This window comes from Rutidosis leptorrhynchoides, chromosome 9, assembly GCF_046630445.1.
Source record: "Rutidosis leptorrhynchoides isolate AG116_Rl617_1_P2 chromosome 9, CSIRO_AGI_Rlap_v1, whole genome shotgun sequence".
Lineage (NCBI taxonomy): Eukaryota > Viridiplantae > Streptophyta > Magnoliopsida > Asterales > Asteraceae > Rutidosis > Rutidosis leptorrhynchoides.
In genome coordinates this window covers 339,231,181-339,239,470 of record NC_092341.1, presented here as the reverse complement: position 1 = coordinate 339,239,470, position 8,290 = coordinate 339,231,181, and positions in this window count along the sequence as shown.

The window sequence follows — 8,290 nt, the reverse complement described above, 5'->3', positions numbered from 1 at the left end:
GGTTGTCTATCCATTTTGTGTTTTTAAACTGTAAAATAGACAAGAGTTAGATTCATAAAAAAATACTTATTAATACAAGCAATTTTTACATATATCATAAAGCATAAGCACACTATATTACATATATTACACCACACGAATACAAGTATCTTATTCCGACTCGCACGTTTCTTCTTCTTCGGTTTTGGTTCGTTTTGCCAAGTTTCTAGGGATATATGATGTTCCCCTAATACCAGCTGTCGTTTTCCACAACGGTTTAGAAAAACCTGGTGGTTTAGAGGTTCTCGGGTCATTGTTACAACTTAAGGACTTCGGGGGTTGACGATACATATAAAGTTCATCGGGGTTGGAATTAGATTTCTCTATTTTTATGCCCTTTCCCTTATTATTTTTTTTGCCTTTTTAAATTCAGTTGGGGTAATTTCTATAACATCATCGGAATTCTCGTCGGAATCCGATTCATCGGAGAATTGGTAATCCTCTCAATATTTTGCTTCCTTGGCGGAAACACCATTGACCATAATTAACCTTGGTCGGTTGGTTGAGGATTTTCTTTTACTTAACCGTTTTATTATTTCCCCCACCGGTTCTATTTCTTCTTCCGGTTCCGATTCTTCTTCCGGTTCCGATTCTTCTTCCGGTTCCGACTCTTCTTCCAGTTCCTCTTCGGGAACTTGTGAATCAGTCCAATATATATTCGACTCTTCGTTATTATTAGGTGAGTCAATGAGATTTGTGCTAGAGTTAGACATCTATCACACAATATCAAACATGTTAAGAGATTAATATATCACATAATATATACATGTTAATAATATATAGTTTCCAACAAAAATGTTAAGCAATCATTTTTAAAGAAAACACGGTCGAAGTCCAGACTCACTAATGCATCCTAACAAACTCGATAAGACACACTAATGCAAATTTTCTGGTTCTCTAAGACCAACTCTCGGATACCAACTGAAATGTCCCGTTCTTATTGATTAAAAACGTTCCATATTAATTAATTTCGTTGCGAGGTTTTGACCTCTATATGAGACGTTTTTCAAAGACTGCATTCATTTTTAAAACAAACCATAACATTTATTTCATAAATAAAGGTTTAAAAAGCTTTACGTAGATTATCAAAGAATGATAATCTAAAATATCCTGTTTACACACGACCATTACATAATGGTTTACAATACAAATATGTTACATCGAAATCAGTTTCTTGAATGCAGTTTTTACATAATATCATACAAACATGGTCTCCAAATCTTGTCCTTATTTTAGTATGCAACAGCGGAAGCTCTTAGTATTCACCTGAGAATAAACATGCTTTAAACGTCAACAAAAATGTTGGTGAGTTATAGGTTTAACCTATATATATCAAATCGTAACAATAGACCACAAGATTTCATATTTCAATACACATCCCATACATAGAGATAAAAATCATTCATATGGTGAACACCTGGTAACCGACATTAACAAGATGCATATATAAGAATATCCCCATCATTTCGGGACACCCTTCGGATATGATATAAATTTCGAAGTAGTAAAGCATCCGGTACTTTGGATGTGGTTTGTTAGGCCCAATAGATCTATCTTTAGGATTCGCGTCAACTAGGGTGTCTGTTCCCTAATTCTTAGATTACCAGACTTAATAAAAAGGGGCATATTCGATTTCAATAATTCAACCATAGAATGTAGTTTCACGTACTTGTGTCTATTTTGTAAATCATTTATAAAACCTGCATGTATTCTCATCCCAAAAATATTAGATTTTAAAAGTGGGACTATAACTCACTTTCACAAATTTTTACTTCGTCGGGAAGTAAGACTTGGTCACTGGTTGATTCACGAACCTATAACAATATATACATATATATCAAAGTATGTTCAAAATATATTTACAACACTTTTAATATATTTTGATGTTTTAAGTTTATTAAGTCAGCTGTCCTCGTTAGTAACCTACAACTAGTTGTCCATAGTTAGATGTACAGAAATAAATCGATAAATATTATCTTGAATCAATCCACGGCCCAGTGTATACGTATCTCAGTATTGATCACAACTCAAACTATATATATTTTGGAATCAACCTCAACCCTGTATAGCTAACTCCAACATTCACATATAGAGTGTCTATGGTTGTTCCGAAATATATATAGATGTGTCGACATGATAGGTCGAAACATTGTATACATGTCTATGGTATCTCAAGATTACATAATATACAATACAAGTTGATTAAGTTATGGTTGGAATAGATTTGTTACCAATTTTCACGTAGCTAAAATGAGAAAAATTATCCAATCTTGTTTTACCCATAACTTCTTCATTTTAAATCCGTTTTGAGTGAATCAAATTGCTATGGTTTCATATTGAACTCTATTTTATGAATCTAAACAGAAAAAGTATAGGTTTATAGTCGGAAAAATAAGTTACAAGTCGTTTTTATAAAGGTAGTCATTTCAGTCGAAAGAACGACGTCTAGATGAACATTTTAGAAAACATAATTCCACTTTGAGTTTAACCATAATTTTTGGATTTAGTTTCATGTTCATAATAAAAATCATTTTCTCAGAATAACAACTTTTAAATCAAAGTTTATCATAGTTTTTAATTAACTTACCCAAAACAGCCCGCGGTGTTACTACGAGGCGTAAATCCGGTTTTACGGTGTTTTTCGTGTTTCCAGGTTTTAAATCATTAAGTTAGCATATCATATAGATATAGAACATGTGTTTAGTTGATTTTAAAAGTCAAGTTAGAAGGATTAACTTTTATTTGCGAACAAGTTTAGAATTAACTAAACTATGTTCTAGTGATTACAAGTTTAAACCTTCGAATAAGATAGCTTTATATGTATGAATCGAATGATGTTATGAACATCATTACTACCTCAAGTTCCTTGGATAAACCTACTGGAAATGAGAAAAAATGGATCTAGCTTCAAAGGATCCTTGGATGGCTTGAAAGTTCTTGAAGCAGAATCATGACACGAAAACAGTTCAAGTAAGATTTTCACTCGAAATAAGATTGTTATAGTTATAGAAATTGAATTAAAGTTTGAATATGATTATTACCTTGTATTATAAATATAACCTACTGTAAGTAACAAAGGTTTCTTGATCTTGGATGATTACTTGGAATGGATTTAGAAAACTTGGAAGTAAACTTTCAACCTTGGAAGTATTCTTGATTTTATGAAACTAGAACTTTTGGAATTTATGAAGAACACTTAGAACTTGAAGATAGAACTTGAGAGAGATTAATTACTTGAAGAAAATTGAAGAATGAAATTGTTTGTAGGTGTTTTTGGTCGTTGGTGTATGGATCAGATATAAAGGATATGTAATTTTGTTTTCATGTAAATAAGTCATGAATGATTACTCATATTTTTGTAATTTTATGAGATATTTCATGCTAGTTGCCAAATGATAGTTCCCACATGTTTTAGGTGACTCACATGGGCTGCTAAGAGCTGATCATTGGAGTGTATATACTAATAGTACATACATCTAAAAGCTGTGTATTGTACGAGTACGAATACGGGTGCATACGAGTAGAATTGTTGATGAAACTGAACGAGGATGTAATTGTAAGCATTTTTGTTAAGTAGAAGTATTTTGATAAGTGTCTTGAAGTGTTTCAAAAGTGTATGAATACATATTAAAACACTACATGTATATACATTTTAACTGAGTCGCTAAGTCATCGTTAGTCGTTACATGTAAATGTTGTTTTGAAACCTTTAGGTTAACGATCTTGTTGAATGTTGTTAACCCATTGTTTATTATAACAAATGAGATGTTAAATTGTTATATTATCATGATATTATGATATATAATATATCTTAGTATGACGTATATACAGTTAAATGTCGTTACAACGATAATCGTTACATATATGTCTCGTTTCGAAATCATTAAGTTAGTAGTCTTATTTTTACATATGTATTTCATTGTTAATACACTTAATAATATATTTACTTATCATTTAACATAATTAACCAAGTGTATCAATATCTTAATATGATTCATATGTACCTAGTAAGACGTTGTTATAATGATAATCGTTATATATATCGTTTTCGAGTTTCTTAAATTAATAGTCTCATTTTTATGTATATAACTCATTGTTAAAATACCTAATGAGATACATACTTATAATAAAATCATGTTAACTATATATATAACCATATATATGTCATCGTATAGTTTTTACAAGTTTTAACGTTCGTGAATCACCGGTCAACTTGGGTGGTCAATTGTCTATATGAAACCTATTTCAATTAATCAAGTCTTAACAAGTTTGATTGCTTAACATGTTGGAAACACTTAATCATGTAAATAACAATTTCATTTAATATATATATAAACATGGAAAAGTTCGGGTCACTACAGTACCTACCCGTTAAATAAATTTCGTCCCGAAATTTTAAGCAGTTGGAGGTGTTGACGTATCTTCTGGAAATAAATGCGGGTATTTCTTCTTCATCTGATCTTCTCCTTCCCAGGTGAACTCGGGTCCTCTACGAGCATTCCATCGAACCTTAACAATCGGTATCTTGTTTTGTTTAAGTCTCTTAACCTCACTATCCATTATTTCGACGGGTTCTTCAATGAATTGAAGTTTTTCATTGATTTGGATTTCGTCCAACGGAATAGTGAGATCTTCTTTAGCAAAACATTTCTTCAAATTTGAGACGTGGAAAGTGTTATGTACAGCCTCGAGTTGTTGAGGTAGCTCCAGTTGGTAAGCTACTGGTCCGACACGATCTATAATCTTGAATGGTCCAATGTACCTTGGATTTAGTTTCCCCCGTTTACCAAATCGAACAACGCCTTTCCAAGGTGAAACCTTAAGCATGACCATTTCTCCAATCTCAAACTCTATATCTTTTCTTTTACTGTCCGCGTAGCTCTTTTATCGACTCTGGGCGGTTTTCAATCTTTGTTGAATTTGGATGATTTTCTCAGTAGTTTCTTGTATTATCTCCTGACCCGTAATCTGTCTATCCCCCACTTCACTCCAACAAATCGGAGACCTGCACTTTCTACCATAAAGTGCTTCAAACGGCGCCATCTCAATGCTTGAATGGTAGCTGTTGTTGTAGGAAAATTCTGCTAACGGTAGATGTCGATCCCAACTGTTTCCGAAATCAATAACACAAGCTCGTAGCATGTCTTCAAGCGTTTGTATCGTCCTTTCGCTCTGCCCATCAGTTTGTGGATGATAGGTAGTACTCATGTCTAGACGAGTTCCCAATGCTTGCTGTAATGTCTGCCAGAATCTTGAAATAAATCTGCCATCCCTATCAGAGATAATAGAGATTGGTATTCCATGTCTGGAGACGACTTCCTTCAAATACAGTCGTGCTAACTTCTCCATCTTGTCATCTTCTCTTATTGGTAGGAAGTGTGCTGACTTGGTGAGATGATCAACTATTACCCAAATAGTATCATAACCTTGCAGTCCTTGGCAATTTAGTAATGAAATCCATGGTAATGTTTTCACATTTCCATTCCGGGATTTCAGGTTGTTGTAGTAGACCTGATGGTTTCTGATGTTTAGCTTTGACCTTAGAACACGTCAAACATTCTCCTACATATTTAGCAATATCGGCTTTCATACCTGGCCACCAAAAATGTTTCTTAAGATCCTTGTACATCTTCCCCGTTCCAGGATGTATTGAGTATCTGGTTTTATGAGCTTTTCTAAGTACCATTTCTCTCATATCTCCAAATTTTGGTACCCAAATTCTTTCAGCCCTATACCGGGTTCCGTCTTCCCGAATATTAAGATGCTTCTCCGATCCTTTGGGTATTTCATCCTTTAAATTTCCCTCTTTTAAAACTCCTTATTGCGCCTCCTTTATTTGAGTAGTAAGGTTAGTGTGAATCATTATATTCATAGATTTTACTCGAATGGGTTCTCTGTCCTTTCTGCTCAAGGCGTCGGCTACCACATTTGCCTTCCCCGGGTGGTAACGAATCTCAAAGTCGTAATCATTCAACAATTCAATCCACCTACGCTGCCTCATATTCAGTTGTTTCTGATTAAATATGTGTTGAAGACTTTTATGGCCGGTATATATAATACTTTTGACCCCATATAAGTAGTGCCTCCAAGTCTTTAATGCAAAAACAACCGCGCCTAATTCCAAATCATGCGTCGTATAATTTTGCTCGTGAATCTTCAATTGTCTAGACGCATAAGCAATCACCTTCGTCCGTTGCATTAATACACAACCGAGACCTTGCTTTGAGGCGTCACAATATATCACAAAATCATCATTCCCTTCAGGTAATGACAATATAGGTGCCGTAGTTAACTTTTTCTTCAATAATTGAAACGCTTTCTCTTGTTCATCCTTCCATTCAAATTTCTTCCCTTTATGCGTTAATGCAGTCAAGGGTTTTGCTATTCTGGAAAAGTCTTGGATGAACCTTCTGTAGTAACCAGCTAGTCCTAAAAACTGGCGTATGTGTTTCGGAGTATTCGGGGTTTCCCACTTTTCAACGGTTTCAATCTTTGCTGGATCCACCTGAATACCTTCTTTGTTCACTATGTGACCGAGGAATTGAACTTCTTCCAACCAAAATGCACACTTTGAAAACTTAGTGTACAGTTTTTCTTTCCTCAATACTTCTAACACTTTTCTCAAATGTTCTTCATGCTCTTGATCATTCTTTGAGTAAATAAGTATGTCATCGATGAAAACAATGACAAACTTGTCAAGATATGGCCCACACACTCGGTTCATAAGGTCCATGAACACAGCTGGTGCGTTAGTCAATCCAAACGGCATAACCATAAACTCGTAATGACCATAACGCGTCCTAAAAGCAGTTTTTGGAATATCATCCTCCTTTACTCCCATTTGATGATATCCAGAATGTAAATCGATCTTCGAATAAACTGACGAGCCTTGTAGTTGATCAAATAAGTCATCAATTCTCGGCAGTGGATAACGGTTTTTGATGGTAAGTTTGTTCAACTCTCTGTAGTCAATACACAACCTAAATGTACCATCCTTCTTCTTGACAAACAAAACAGGAGCTCCCCATGGTGATGTGCTTGGTCGAAGCAAACCACGTTCTAATAGTTCTTGCAGTTGGCTTTGCAGTTCTTTCATCTCGCTGGGTGCGAGTCTATAAGGAGCACGAGCTATTGGTGCAGCTCTTGGTACAAGATCTATTTGAAATTCAACAGATCGATGTGGAGGTAGTCCCGGTAATTCTTTCGAAAATACATCAGGCAATTCTTTTGCGACGGGAACATCATTGATGCTCTTTTCTTCAGTTTGTACTTTCTCGACGTATGCTAGAACAGCATAGCAACCTTTTCTTATTAGTTTTTGTGCCTTCAAATTACTAATAAGATGTAGCTTCATGTTGCCCTTTTCTCCGTACACCATTAAGGGTTCTCCTTCTTCTCGTACAATGCGAATTGCATTTTTATAACATACGATCTCTGTTTTCACCTTCTTCAGCCAGTCCATGCCAACTATTACATTAAAACTCCCTAACTCTACTGGTATCAAATCAATCTTAAATATTTCGCTACCCAGTTTAATTTCTCGATTCCGGCATATATTATCTGCTGAAATTAATTTACCATTTGCTAATTCGAGTAAAAATTTACTATCCAACGGCGTCAATGGATAACTTAATTTAGCACAAAAATCTCTACTCATATAGCTTCTATCCGCACCCGAATCAAATAAAACGTAAGCAGATTTATTGTCAATAAGAAACGTACCCGTAACAAGCTCCGGGTCTTCCTGTGCCTCTGGCGCATTAATATTGAAAACTCTTTCGCGGACTTGTCCATTCGTGTTCTCCTGGTTCGGGCAATTTCTAATAATGTGGCCCGGTTTTCCACATTTATAACAAACTACATTAGCATAACTTGCTCCGACACTACTTGCTCCGCCATTACTCGTTTCGACACCATTTGTTCCTTTCGTTCTGTTAACCCCTGGTCCGTAGACCTCACACTATGACCATTTCTTTTACACTTGTTGCAAAATTTGGTGCAGAACCACGAGTGATACTTTTCACACCTTTGGCATAGCTGCTTCTGATTGTTGTTGTTGTTGCGATTGTTATTGTTGTTGGGACGATTGTTGTAGTTGTTGTTGTTGTTGTTGTTGGGCCGTTTGTTGTAGTTGCGATTGATGTTGCGATTGTTGGGATAATTGTTGCGATTATTATTGTAATTGCTGTTGTTGTTGTATTGGTGATTCTTATCACCGTTTTCCTCCCACCTTCTTTTGACTTGCTTCACA